The following is a 14,505-nucleotide window of genomic DNA, read 5'->3' as shown; positions in this document are numbered from 1 at the left end:
CAGGGCGTAACTGGGCTAGCCCCTCCTCCCGGAAGTCGGGGAGGCCCGGCCTTCCTAGTGCCCAGGCCACGGCTCCGGGGAGAAATCCGCCATGGAGGGCACGCGGGAGGCCCTCTGCCTGAGGTGGCAGGTGTCACGCCAGGGCCACTGCAAGCCTGGCTCGGCTTGCCTGCTTTCTCCAAAGGAGGCTGGCCGACCAGCCGAACCTGGCACCTGGGCCAGCCCCTTCCAAGGGGACGAGTTCCAGAGGATAGAGCCCTGGGGGCGGCTGCCAAGTCTCCTGGGGCGTGTGCTGGGCCCCCGTCAGAGGAGGAAGCAGCCTGGTAAACGGTGTGCCAGGCCTGAGATCTGGAGGCCTCCCACAGCCGGGTCCCTGTCCTGCCCAGGCCCCCCGAGGGAGGACGATGGTCGGGCAGTGGCGAGCGTGGTGGGGCTGGCGCCGAGCCTGCCCTTGGATGCCCCGGGGAAGGGCGCCGGGGGATGGGCTGCCCCTGGCCAGGTCTGAGGGAGCGACCCAGCTCGGGGCTGTCGGGGGCAGAGAGAGAACCCCCCTCCGCCCTTTCCCTTCAGGTTCTTAGGGCTGGCCAAATCCTTCCCAAGACAGCTTGTCTGGAGAAAATCAGACCCAGCTGAAGAACATGTGTCCATGGGGGAAACCCGGGAAACTGAGTCTCCCCACACAATAGCAGAGATTCTCATCTTGCATCCTCTCCTGAGCTAATGACCAAGGTGGATGTCCCGGGTGGGCCTGTGGAATGGGAGAGGGGAGGAAGTCTATTGTCATGCAGAAGGACATGGAAAGACTTGTCTGAAGCTTATACCCTGCACTGGAGTCAGGTCGGGAAGGGAAGGCACAGAGGGGAGCATGAAGCAGCCTCTCTGTGGTGGGGCTGGCTCCGGGGCAGGCGTGGGGGTGATGGCTGGAAGTGGGATGGCGCGTGAGTTGGCACCAGCCAGCGGTAGAGGCCAAGACTCAGAGGTCATGGATCTCTCTCTCTGTCTCTGTCTCTCTCTCTCTCCCTCAGGGAGCTGAGGAGAGTAAGGTGGCTCCCCCTACCCTCCTCGCCTACCTCTCCAAGGGCCCTTCTTTCTCTGGCCACTCCGGGAGCCCTGCGGGCTTGGCTTCAACCCCCCACCCACCGCACAGGCCAAGGGCGCCTGCGCGACCGCCAGGGCCTAGGGCTGACCTCGGGGGTCCTCAGTGAATGCCCCGCCCTCCCTCCAGGCTCTGACCCAGCTGCAGCTGTTCCTTTGCCGCCCTTCTGGACTGGGCTTCAGCTGTCTCCCTCCCCTCCCCAACTCCCACTCAGCTTGCAGGCCGCTTCCCTGCCTTGAAAGCATTGCTGTGGCCCTGAGGGCCACAGACCTACTGGGCTTCAAGCTCAAGGCTCTGCCTGGGCCTGCTGCTTCGGCCAGGGGCTCATTTCTTCCTGGAAAGACAAAGCCATGGCCTCACCCCACGCCTGCACTTTGCCACGGCAGGCAGCCCAGGTGTAGGAAAGGCTCTGTGGAGTCAGAAGTGCCGAGACAGGCAGATGGCACCAGAGGGTTTGGGGGCCAGGGCGTAACTGGGCTAGCCCCTCCTCCCGGAAGTCGGGGAGGCCCGGCCTTCCTAGTGCCCAGGCCACGGCTCCGGGGAGAAATCTGCCATGGAGGGCACGCGGGAGGCCCTCTGCCTGAGGTGGCAGGTGTCACGCCAGGGCCACTGCAAGCCTGGCTCGGCTTGCCTGCTTTCTCCAAAGGAGCCTGGCCGACCAGCCGAACCTGGCACCTGGGCCAGCCCCTTCCAAGGGGACGAGTTCCAGAGGATAGAGCCCTGGGGGCGGCTGCCAAGTCTCCTGGGGCGTGTGCTGGGCCCCCGTCAGAGGAGGAAGCAGCCTGGTAAACGGTGTGCCAGGCCTGAGATCTGGAGGCCTCCCACAGCCGGGTCCCTGTCCTGCCCAGGCCCCCCGAGGGAGGACGATGGTCGGGCAGTGGCGAGCGTGGTGGGGCTGGCGCCGAGCCTGCCCTTGGATGCCCCGGGGAAGGGCGCCGGGGGATGGGCTGCCCCTGGCCAGGTCTGAGGGAGCGACCCAGCTCGGGGCTGTCGGGGGCAGAGAGAGAACCCCCCTCCGCCCTTTCCCTTCAGGTTCTTAGGGCTGGCCAAATCCTTCCCAAGACAGCTTGTCTGGAGAAAATCAGACCCAGCTGAAGAACATGTGTCCATGGGGGAAACCCGGGAAACTGAGTCTCCCCACACAATAGCAGAGATTCTCATCTTGCATCCTCTCCTGAGCTAATGACCAAGGTGGATGTCCCGGGTGGGCCTGTGGAATGGGAGAGGGGAGGAAGTCTATTGTCATGCAGAGGGACATGGAAAGACTTGTCTGAAACATATCCCCTGCACTGGAGTCAGGTCGGGAAGGGAAGGCACAGAGGGGAGCAGGAAGCGGCCTCTCTGTGGTGGGGCTGGCTCCGGGGCAGGCGTGGGGGTGATGGCTGGAAGTGGGTTGGCGCGTGAGTTGGCACCAGCCAGCGGTAGAGGCCAAGACTCAGAGGTCATGGATCTCTCTCTCTGTCTCTGTCTCTCTCTCTCTCCCTCAGGGAGTTGAGGAGAGTAAGGTGGCTCCCCCTACCCTCCTCGCCTACCTCTCCAAGGGCCCTTCTTTCTCTGGCCACTCCGGGAGCCCTGCGGGCTTGGCTTCAACCCCCCACCCACCGCACAGGCCAAGGGCGCCTGCGCGACCGCCAGGGCCTAGGGCTGACCTCGGGGGTCCTCAGTGAATGCCCCGCCCTCCCTCCAGGCTCTGACCCAGCTGCAGCTGTTCCTTTGCCGCCCTTCTGGACTGGGCTTCAGCTGTCTCCCTCCCCTCCCCAACTCCCACTCAGCTTGCAGGCCGCTTCCCTGCCTTGAAAGCATTGCTCTGGCCCTGAGGGCCACAGACCTACTGGGCTTCAAGCTCAAGGCTCTGCCTGGGCCTGCTGCTTCGGCCAGGGGCTCATTTCTTCCTGGAAAGACAAAGCCATGGCCTCACCCCACGCCTGCACTTTGCCACGGCAGGCAGCCCAGGTGTAGGAAAGGCTCTGTGGAGTCAGAAGTGCCGAGACAGGCAGATGGCACCAGAGGGTTTGGGGGCCAGGGCGTAACTGGGCTAGCCCCTCCTCCCGGAAGTCGGGGAGGCCCGGCCTTCCTAGTGCCCAGGCCACGGCTCCGGGGAGAAATCCGCCATGGAGGGCACGCGGGAGGCCCTCTGCCTGATGTGGCAGGTGTCACGCCAGGGCCACTGCAAGCCTGGCTCGGCTTGCCTGCTTTCTCCAAAGGAGGCTGGCCGACCAGCTGAACCTGGCACCTGGGCCAGCCCCTTCCAAGGGGACGAGTTCCAGAGGATAGAGCCCTGGGGGCGGCTGCCAAGTCTCCTGGGGCGTGTGCTGGGCCCCCGTCAGAGGAGGAAGCAGCCTGGTAAACGGTGTGCCACGCAAGATATCTGGAGGCCTCCCCCAGCCGGGTCCCTGTCCTGCCCAGGCCCCCCGAGGGAGGACGATGGTCGGGCAGTGGCGAGCGTGGTGGGGCTGGCGCCGAGCCTGCCCTTGGATTCCCCGGGGAAGGGCGCCGGGGGATGGGCAGCCCCTGGCCAGGTCTGAGGGAGCGACCCAGCTCAGGGCTGTCGGGGGCAGAGAGAGAACCCCCCTCCGCCCTTTCCCTTCAGGTTCTTAGGGCTGGCCAAATCCTTCCCAAGACAGCTTGTCTGGAGAAAATCAGACCCAGCTGAAGAACATGTGTCCATGGGGGAAACCCGGGAAACTGAGTCTCCCCACACAATAGCAGAGATTCTCATCTTGCATCCTCTCCTGAGCTAATGACCAAGGTGGATGTCCCGGGTGGGCCTGTGGAATGGGAGAGGGGAGGAAGTCTATTGTCATGCAGAGGGACATGGAAAGACTTGTCTGAAGCTTATCCCCTGCACTGGAGTCAGGTCGGGAAGGGAAGGCACAGAGGGGAGCAGGAAGCGGCCTCTCTGTGGTGGGGCTGTCTACGGGGCAGGCGTGGGGGTGATGGCTGGAAGTGGGATGGCGCGTGAGTTGGCACCAGCCAGCGGTAGAGGCAGAGACTCAGAGGTCATGGATCTCTCTCACTGTCTCTGTCTCTCTCTCTCTCCCTCAGGGAGCTGAGGAGAGTAAGGTGGCTCCCCCTACCCACCTCGCCTACCTCTCCAAGGGCCCTTCTTTCTCTGGCCGCTCCGGGAGCCCTGCGGGCTTGGCTTCAACCCTCCACCCACAGCACAGGCCAAGGGCGCCTGCGCGACCGCCGGGGCCTAGGGCTGACCTCGGGGGTCCTCAGTGAATGCCCCGCCCTCCCTCCAGGCTCTGACCCAGCTGCAGCTGTTCCTTTGCCGCCCTTCTGGACTCGGCTTCAGCTGTCTCCCTCCCCTCCCCCACTCCCACTCAGCCTGCAGGCCGCTTCCCTGCCTTGAAAGCATTGCTCTGGCCCTGAGGGCCACAGACCTACTGGGCTTCAAGCTCAAGGCTCTGCCTGGGCCTGCTGCTTCGGCCAGGGGCTCATTTCTTCCTGGAAAGACAAAGCCATGGCCTCACCCCACGCCTGCACTTTGCCACGGCAGGCAGCCCAGGTGTAGGAAAGGCTCTGTGGAGTCAGAAGTGCCGAGACAGGCAGATGGCACCAGAGGGTTTGGGGGCCAGGGCGTAACTGGGCTAGCCCCTCCTCCCGGAAGTCGGGGAGGCCCGGCCTTCCTAGTGCCCAGGCCACGGCTCCGGGGAGAAATCCGCCATGGAGGGCACGCGGGAGGCCCTCTGCCTGAGGTGGCAGGTGTCACGCCAGGGCCACTGCAAGCCTGGCTCGGCTTGCCTGCTTTCTCCAAAGGAGGCTGGCCGACCAGCCGAACCTGGCACCTGGGCCAGCCCCTTCCAAGGGGACGAGTTCCAGAGGATAGAGCCCTGGGGGCGGCTGCCAAGTCTCCTGGGGCGTGTGCTGGGCCCCCGTCAGAGGAGGAAGCAGCCTGGTAAACGGTGTGCCAGGCCTGAGATCTGGAGGCCTCCCACAGCCGGGTCCCTGTCCTGCCCAGGCCCCCCGAGGGAGGACGATGGTCGGGCAGTGGCGAGCGTGGTGGGGCTGGCGCCGAGCCTGCCCTCGGATGCCCCGGGGAAGGGCGCCGGGGGATGGGCTGCCCCTGGCCAGGTCTGAGGGAGCGACCCAGCTCGGGGCTGTCGGGGGCAGAGAGAGAACCCCCCTCCGCCCTTTCCCTTCAGGTTCTTAGGGCTGGCCAAATCCTTCCCAAGACAGCTTGTCTGGAGAAAATCAGACCCAGCTGAAGAACATGTGTCCATGGGGGAAACCCGGGAAACTGAGTCTCCCCACACAATAGCAGAGATTCTCATCTTGCATCCTCTCCTGAGCTAATGACAAAGGTGGATGTCCCGGGTGGGCCTGTGGAATGGGAGAGGGGAGGAAGTCTATTGTCATGCAGAGGGACATGGAAAGACTTGTGTGAAGCTTATCCCCTGCACTGGAGTCAGGTCGGGAAGGGAAGGCACAGAGGGGAGCAGGAAGCGGCCTCTCTGTGGTGGGGCTGGCTCCGGGGCAGGCGTGGGGGTGATGGCTGGAAGTGGGATGGCGCGTGAGTTGGCACCAGCCAGCGGTAGAGGCAGAGACTCAGAGGTCATGGATCTCTCTCTCTGTCTCTGTCTCTCTCTCTCTCCCTCAGGGAGCTGAGGAGAGTAAGGTGGCTCCCCCTACCCACCTCGCCTACCTCTCCAAGGGCCCTTCTTTCTCTGGCCGCTCCGGGAGCCCTGCGGGCTTGGCTTCAGCCCTCCACCCACAGCACAGGCCAATGGCGCCTGCGCGACCGCCGGGGCCTAGGGCTGTCCTCGGGGGTCCTCAGTGAATGCCCCGCCCTCCCTCCAGGCTCTGACCCAGCTGCAGCTGTTCCTTTGCCGCCCTTCTGGACTCGGCTTCAGCTGTCTCCCTCCCCTCCCCCACTCCCACTCAGCTTGCAGGCCGCTTCCCTGCCTTGAAAGCATTGCTCTGGCCCTGAGGGCCACAGAACTACTGGGCTTCAAGCTCAAGGCTCTGCCTGGGCCTGCTGCTTCGGCCAGGGGCTCATTTCTTCCTGGAAAGACAAAGCCATGGCCTCACCCCACGCCTGCACTTTGCCACGGCAGGCAGCCCAGGTGTAGGAAAGGCTCTGTGGAGTCAGAAGTGCCGAGACAGGCAGATGGCACCAGAGGGTTTGGGGGCCAGGGCGTAACTGGGCTAGCCCCTCCTCCCGGAAGTCGGGGAGGCCCGGCCTTCCTAGTGCCCAGGCCACGGCTCCGGGGAGAAATCCGCCATGGAGGGCACGCGGGAGGCCCTCTGCCTGAGGTGGCAGGTGTCACGCCAGGGCCACTGCAAGCCTGGCTCGGCTTGCCTGCTTTCTCCAAAGGAGGCTGGCCGACCAGCCGAACCTGGCACCTGGGCCAGCCCCTTCCAAGGGGACGAGTTCCAGAGGATAGAGCCCTGGGGGCGGCTGCCAAGTCTCCTGGGGCGTGTGCTGGGCCCCCGTCAGAGGAGGAAGCAGCCTGGTAAACGGTGTGCCAGGCCTGAGATCTGGAGGCCTCCCACAGCCGGGTCCCTGTCCTGCCCAGGCCCCCCGAGGGAGGACGATGGTCGGGCAGTGGCGAGCGTGGTGGGGCTGGCGCCGAGCCTGCCCTTGGATGCCCCGGGGAAGGGCGCCGGGGGATGGGCTGCCCCTGGCCAGGTCTGAGGGAGCGACCCAGCTCGGGGCTGTCGGGGGCAGAGAGAGAACCCCCCTCCGCCCTTTCCCTTCAGGTTCTTAGGGCTGGCCAAATCCTTCCCAAGACAGCTTGTCTGGAGAAAATCAGACCCAGCTGAAGAACATGTGTCCATGGGGGAAACCCGGGAAACTGAGTCTCCCCACACAATAGCAGAGATTCTCATCTTGCATCCTCTCCTGAGCTAATGACCAAGGTGGATGTCCCGGGTGGGCCTGTGGAATGGGAGAGGGGAGGAAGTCTATTGTCATGCAGAAGGACATGGAAAGACTTGTGTGAAGCTTATACCCTGCACTGGAGTCAGGTCGGGAAGGGAAGGCACAGAGGGGAGCAGGAAGCGGCCTCTCTGTGGTGGGGCTGGCTCCGGGGCAGGCGTGGGGGTGATGGCTGGAAGTGGGATGGCGCGTGAGTTGGCACCAGCCAGCGGTAGAGGTCGAGACTCAGAGGTCATGAATCTCTCTCTCTGTCTCTGTCTCTCTCTCTCTCCCTCAGGGAGCTGAGGAGAGTAAGGTGGCTCCCCCTACCCACCTCGCCTACCTCTCCAAGGGCCCTTCTTTCTCTTCCCACTGCAGGAGCCCTGCGGGCTTGGCTTCAACCCCCCACCCACCACACAAGCCAAGGGCGCCTGCGCGACCGCCAGGGCCTAGGGCTGACCTCGGGGGTCCTCAGTGAATGCCCCGCCCTCCCTCCAGGCTCTGACCCAGCTGCAGCTGTTCCTTTGCCGCCCTTCTGGACTGGGCTTCAGCTGTCTCCCTCCCCTCCCCCACTCCCACTCAGCTTGCAGGCCGCTTCCCTGCCTTGAAAGCATTGCTGTGGCCCTGAGGGCCACAGACCTACTGGGCTTCAAGCTCAAGGCTCTGCCTGGGCCTGCTGCTTCGGCCAGGGGCTCATTTCTTCCTGGAAAGACAAAGCCATGGCCTCACCCCATGCCTGCACTTTGCCACGGCAGGCAGCCCAGGTGTAGGAAAGGCTCTGTGGAGTCAGAAGTGCCGAGACAGGCAGATGGCACCAGAGGGTTTGGGGGCCAGGGCGTAACTGGGCTAGCCCCTCCTCCCGGAAGTCGGGGAGGCCCGGCCTTCCTAGTGCCCAGGCCACGGCTCCGGGGAGAAATCCGCCATGGAGGGCACGCGGGAGGCCCTCTGCCTGAGGTGGCAGGTGTCACGCCAGGGCCACTGCAAGCCTGGCTCGGCTTGCCTGCTTTCTCCAAAGGAGGCTGGCCGACCAGCCGAACCTGGCACCTGGGCCAGCCCCTTCCAAGGGGACGAGTTCCAGAGGATAGAGCCCTGGGGGCGGCTGCCAAGTCTCCTGGGGCGTGTGCTGGGCCCCCGTCAGAGGAGGAAGCAGCCTGGTAAACGGTGTGCCAGGCCTGAGATCTGGAGGCCTCCCACAGCCGGGTCCCTGTCCTGCCCAGGCCCCCCGAGGGAGGACGATGGTCGGGCAGTGGCGAGCGTGGTGGGGCTGGCGCCGAGCCTGCCCTTGGATGCCCCGGGGAAGGGCGCCGGGGGATGGGCTGCCCCTGGCCAGGTCTGAGGGAGCGACCCAGCTCGGGGCTGTCGGGGGCAGAGAGAGAACCCCCCTCCGCCCTTTCCCTTCAGGTTCTTAGGGCTGGCCAAATCCTTCCCAAGACAGCTTGTCTGGAGAAAATCAGACCCAGCTGAAGAACATGTGTCCATGGGGGAAACCCGGGAAACTGAGTCTCCCCACACAATAGCAGAGATTCTCATCTTGCATCCTCTCCTGAGCTAATGACCAAGGTGGATGTCCCGGGTGGGCCTGTGGAATGGGAGAGGGGAGGAAGTCTATTGTCATGCAGAGGGACATGGAAAGACTTGTCTGAAGCTTATCCCCTGCACTGGAGTCAGGTCGGGAAGGGAAGGCACAGAGGGGAGCAGGAAGCGGCCTCTCTGTGGTGGGGCTGGCTCCGGGGCAGGCGTGGGGGTGATGGCTGGAAGTGGGATGGCGCGTGAGTTGGCACCAGCCAGCGGTAGAGGCAGAGACTCAGAGGTCATGGATCTCTCTCTCTGTCTCTGTCTCTCTCTCTCTCCCTCAGGGAGCTGAGGAGAGTAAGGTGGCTCCCCCTACCCACCTCGCCTACCTCTCCAAGGGCCCTTCTTTCTCTTCCCACTGCAGGAGCCCTGCGGGCTTGGCTTCAACCCCCCACCCACCACACAAGCCAAGGGCGCCTGCGCGACCGCCAGGGCCTAGGGCTGACCTCGGGGGTCCTCAGTGAATGCCACGCCCTCCCTCCTGGCTCTGACCCAGCTGCAGCTGTTCCTTTGCCGCCCTTCTGGACTGGGCTTCAGCTGTCTCCCTCCCCTCCCCCACTCCCACTCAGCTTGCAGGCCGCTTCCCTGCCTTGAAAGCATTGCTGTGGCCCTGAGGGCCACAGACCTACTGGGCTTCAAGCTCAAGGCTCTGCCTGGGCCTGCTGCTTCGGCCAGGGGCTCATTTCTTCCTGGAAAGACAAAGCCATGGCCTCACCCCACGCCTGCACTTTGCCACGGCAGGCAGCCCAGGTGTAGGAAAGGCTCTGTGGAGTCAGAAGTGCCGAGACAGGCAGATGGCACCAGAGGGTTTGGGGGCCAGGGCGTAACTGGGCTAGCCCCTCCTCCCGGAAGTCGGGGAGGCCCGGCCTTCCTAGTGCCCAGGCCACGGCTCCGGGGAGAAATCCGCCATGGAGGGCACGTGGGAGGCCCTCTGCCTGAGGTGGCAGGTGTCACGCCAGGGCCACTGCAAGCCTGGCTCGGCTTGCCTGCTTTCTCCACAGGAGGCTGGCCGACCAGCCGAACCTGGCACCTGGGCCAGCCCCTTCCAAGGGGACGAGTTCCAGAGGATAGAGCCCTGGGGGCGGCTGCCAAGTCTCCTGGGGCGTGTGCTGGGCCCCCGTCAGAGGAGGAAGCAGCCTGGTAAACGGTGTGCCAGGCCTGAGATCTGGAGGCCTCCCACAGCCGGGTCCCTGTCCTGCCCATGCCCCCCGAGGGAGGAGGATGGTCGGGCAGTGGCGAGCGTGGTGGGGCTGGCGCCGAGCCTGCCCTTGGATGCCCCGGGGAAGGGCGCCGGGGGATGGGCTGCCCCTGGCCAGGTCTGAGGGAGCGACCCAGCTCGGGGCTGTCGGGGGCAGAGAGAGAACCCCCCTCCGCCCTTTCCCTTCAGGTTCTTAGGGCTGGCCAAATCCTTCCCAAGACAGCTTGTCTGGAGAAAATCAGACCCAGCTGAAGAACATGTGTCCATGGGGGAAACCCGGGAAACTGAGTCTCCCCACACAATAGCAGAGATTCTCATCTTGCATCCTCTCCTGAGCTAATGACCAAGGTGGATGTCCCGGGTGGCCCTGTGGAATGGGAGAGGGGAGGAAGTCTATTGTCATGCAGAGGGACATGGAAAGACTTGTCTGAAGCTTATCCCCTGCACTGGAGTCAGGTCGGGAAGGGAAGGCACAGAGGGGAGCAGGAAGCGGCCTCTCTGTGGTGGGGCTGGCTCCGGGGCAGGCGTGGGGGTGATGGCTGGAAGTGGGATGGCGCGTGAGTTGGCACCAGCCAGCGGTAGAGGCAGAGACTCAGAGGTCATGGATCTCTCTCTCTGTCTCTGTCTCTCTCTCTCTCCCTCAGGGAGCTGAGGAGAGTAAGGTGGCTCCCCCTACCCACCTCGCGTACTTCTCCAAGGGCCCTTCTTTCTCTGGCCGCTCCGGGAGCCCTGCGGGCTTGGCTTCAACCCTCCACCCACCGCACAGGCCAAGGGCGCCTGCGCGACCGCCAGGGCCTAGGGCTGACCTCGGGGGTCCTCAGTGAATGCCCCGCCCTCCCTCCAGGCTCTGACACAGCTGCAGCTGTTCCTTTGCCTCCCTTAAGGACTCGGCTTCAGCTGTCTCCCTCCTCTCCCCCACTCCCACTCAGCTTGCAGGCCGCTTCCCTGCCTTGAAAGCATTGCTGTGTCCCTGAGGGCCACAGACCTACTGGGCTTCAAGCTCAAGGCTCTGCCTGGGCCTGCTGCTTCGGCCAGGGGCTCATTTCTTCCTGGAAAGACAAAGCCATGGCCTCACCCCACGCCTGCACTTTGCCACGGCAGGCAGCCCAGGTGTAGGAAAGGCTCTGTGGAGTCAGAAGTGCCGAGACAGGCAGATGGCACCAGAGGGTTTGGGGGCCAGGGCGTAACTGGGCTAGCCCCTCCTCCCGGAAGTCGGGGAGGCCCGGCCTTCCTAGTGCCCAGGCCACGGCTCCGGGGAGAAATCCGCCATGGAGGGCACGCGGGAGGCCCTCTGCCTGAGGTGGCAGGTGTCACGCCAGGGCCACTGCAAGCCTGGCTCGGCTTGCCTGCTTTCTCCAAAGGAGGCTGGCCGACCAGCCGAACCTGGCACCTGGGCCAGCCCCTTCCAAGGGGACGAGTTCCAGAGGATAGAGCCCTGGGGGCGGCTGCCAAGTCTCCTGGGGCGTGTGCTGGGCCCCCGTCAGAGGAGGAAGCAGCCTGGTAAACGGTGTGCCAGGCCTGAGATCTGGAGGCCTCCCACAGCCGGGTCCCTGTCCTGCCCAGGCCCCCCGAGGGAGGACGATGGTCGGGCAGTGGCGAGCGTGGTGGGGCTGGCGCCGAGCCTGCCCTTGGATGCCCCGGGGAAGGGCGCCGGGGGATGGGCTGCCCCTGGCCAGGTCTGAGGGAGCGACCCAGCTCGGGGCTGTCGGGGGCAGAGAGAGAACCCCCCTCCGCCCTTTCCCTTCAGGTTCTTAGGGCTGGCCAAATCCTTCCCAAGACAGCTTGTCTGGAGAAAATCAGACCCAGCTGAAGAACATGTGTCCATGGGGGAAACCCGGGAAACTGAGTCTCCCCACACAATAGCAGAGATTCTCATCTTGCATCCTCTCCTGAGCTAATGACCAAGGTGGATGTCCCGGGTGGGCCTGTGGAATGGGAGAGGGGAGGAAGTCTATTGTCATGCAGAGGGACATGGAAAGACTTGTCTGAAGCTTATCCCCTGCACTGGAGTCAGGTCGGGAAGGGAAGGCACAGAGGGGAGCAGGAAGCGGCCTCTCTGTGGTGGGGCTGGCTCCTGGGCAGGCGTGGGGGTGATGGCTGGAAGTGGGATGGCGCGTGAGTTGGCACCAGCCAGCGGTAGAGGCAGAGACTCAGAGGTCATGGATCTCTCTCTCTGTCTCTCTCTCTCTCTCTCTCCCTCAGGGAGCTGAGGAGAGTAAGGTGGCTCCCCCTACCCACCTCGCCTACCTCTCCAAGGGCCCTTCTTTCTCTGGCCGCTCCGGGAGCCCTGCGGGCTTGGCTTCAACCCCCCACCCACCGCACAGGCCAAGGGCGCCTGCGCGACCGCCGGGGCCTAGGGCTGACCTCGGGGGTCCTCAGTGAATGCCCCGCCCTCCCTCCAGGCTCTGACACAGCTGCAGCTGTTCCTTTGCCTCCCTTAAGGACTCGGCTTCAGCTGTCTCCCTCCTCTCCCCCACTCCCACTCAGCTTGCAGGCCGCTTCCCTGCCTTGAAAGCATTGCTGTGTCCCTGAGGGCCACAGACCTACTGGGCTTCAAGCTCAAGGCTCTGCCTGGGCCTGCTGCTTCGGCCAGGGGCTCATTTCTTCCTGGAAAGACAAAGCCATGGCCTCACCCCACGCCTGCACTTTGCCACGGCAGGCAGCCCAGGTGTAGGAAAGGCTCTGTGGAGTCAGAAGTGCCGAGACAGGCAGATGGCACCAGAGGGTTTGGGGGCCAGGGCGTAACTGGGCTAGCCCCTCCTCCCGGAAGTCGGGGAGGCCCGGCCTTCCTAGTGCCCAGGCCAAGGCTCCGGGGAGAAATCCGCCATGGAGGGCACGCGGGAGGCCCTCTGCCTGAGGTGGCAGGTGTCACGCCAGGGCCACTGCAAGCCTGGCTCGGCTTGCCTGCTTTCTCCAAAGGAGGCTGGCCGACCAGCCGAACCTGGCACCTGGGCCAGCCCCTTCCAAGGGGACGAGTTCCAGAGGATAGAGCCCTGGGGGCGGCTGCCAAGTCTCCTGGGGCGTGTGCTGGGCCCCCGTCAGAGGAGGAAGCAGCCTGGTAAACGGTGTGCCAGGCCTGAGATCTGGAGGCCTCCCACAGCCGGGTCCCTGTCCTGCCCAGGCCCCCCGAGGGAGGACGATGGTCGGGCAGTGGCGAGCGTGGTGGGGCTGGCGCCGAGCCTGCCCTTGGATGCCCCGGGGAAGGGCGCCGGGGGATGGGCTGCCCCTGGCCAGGTCTGAGGGAGCGACCCAGCTCGGGGCTGTCGGGGGCAGAGAGAGAACCCCCCTCCGCCCTTTCCCTTCAGGTTCTTAGGGCTGGCCAAATCCTTCCCAAGACAGCTTGTCTGGAGAAAATCAGACCCAGCTGAAGAACATGTGTCCATGGGGGAAACCCGGGAAACTGAGTCTCCCCACACAATAGCAGAGATTCTCATCTTGCATCCTCTCCTGAGCTAATGACCAAGGTGGATGTCCCGGGTGGGCCTGTGGAATGGGAGAGGGGAGGAAGTCTATTGTCATGCAGAGGGACATGGAAAGACTTGTCTGAAGCTTATCCCCTGCACTGGAGTCAGGTCGGGAAGGGAAGGCACAGAGGGGAGCAGGAAGCGGCCTCTCTGTGGTGGGGCTGGCTCCGGGGCAGGCGTGGGGGTGATGGCTGGAAGTGGGATGGCGCGTGAGTTGGCACCAGCCAGCGGTAGAGGCAGAGACTCAGAGGTCATGGATCTCTCTCTCTGTCTCTGTCTCTCTCTCTCTCCCTCAGGGAGCTGAGGAGAGTAAGGTGGCTCCCCCTACCCACCTCGCCTACCTCTCCAAGGGCCCTTCTTTCTCTGGCCGCTCCGGGAGCCCTGCGGGCTTGGCTTCAACCCTCCACCCACCGCACAGGCCAAGGGCGCCTGCGCGACCGCCAGGGCCTAGGGCTGACCTCGGGGGTCCTCAGTGAATGCCCCGCCCTCCCTCCAGGCTCTGACACAGCTGCAGCTGTTCCTTTGCCGCCCTTCTGGAGTCGGCTTCAGCTGTCTCCCTCCCCTCCCCCACTCCCACTCCCACTCAGCTTGCAGGCCGCTTCCCTGCCTTGAAAGCATTGCTGTGGCCCTGAGGGCCACAGACCTACTGGGCTTCAAGCTCAAGGCTCTGCCTGGGCCTGCTGCTTCGGCCAGGGGCTCATTTCTTCCTGGAAAGACAAAGCCATGGCCTCACCCCACGCCTGCACTTTGCCACGGCAGGCAGCCCAGGTGTAGGAAAGGCTCTGTGGAGTCAGAAGTGCCGAGACAGGCAGATGGCACCAGAGGGTTTGGAGGCCAGGGCGTAACTGGGCTAGCCCCTCCTCCCGGAAGTCGGGGAGGCCCGGCCTTCCTAGTGCCCAGGCCACGGCTCCGGGGAGAAATCCGCCATGGAGGGCACGCGGGAGGCCCTCTGCCTGAGGTGGCAGGTGTCACGCCAGGGCCACTGCAAGCCTGGCTCGGCTTGCCTGCTTTCTCCAAAGGAGGCTGGCCGACCAGCCGAACCTGGCACCTGGGCCAGCCCCTTCCAAGGGGACGAGTTCCAGAGGATAGAGCCCTGGGGGCGGCTGCCAAGTCTCCTGGGGCGTGTGCTGGGCCCCCGTCAGAGGAGGAAGCAGCCTGGTAAACGGTGTGCCAGGCCTGAGATCTGGAGGCCTCCCACAGCCGGGTCCCTGTCCTGCCCAGGCCCCCCGAGGGAGGACGATGGTCGGGCAGTGGCGAGCGTGGTGGGGCTGGCGCCGAGCCTGCCCTTGGATGCCCCGGGGAAGGGCGCCGG

The sequence above is a fragment of the Diceros bicornis genome, chromosome 21, assembly GCF_020826845.1.
Source record: "Diceros bicornis minor isolate mBicDic1 chromosome 21, mDicBic1.mat.cur, whole genome shotgun sequence".
Lineage (NCBI taxonomy): Eukaryota > Metazoa > Chordata > Mammalia > Perissodactyla > Rhinocerotidae > Diceros > Diceros bicornis.
The sequence above is the reverse complement of the archived record's forward strand: the minus strand, read 5'-3'. Positions refer to the sequence as shown.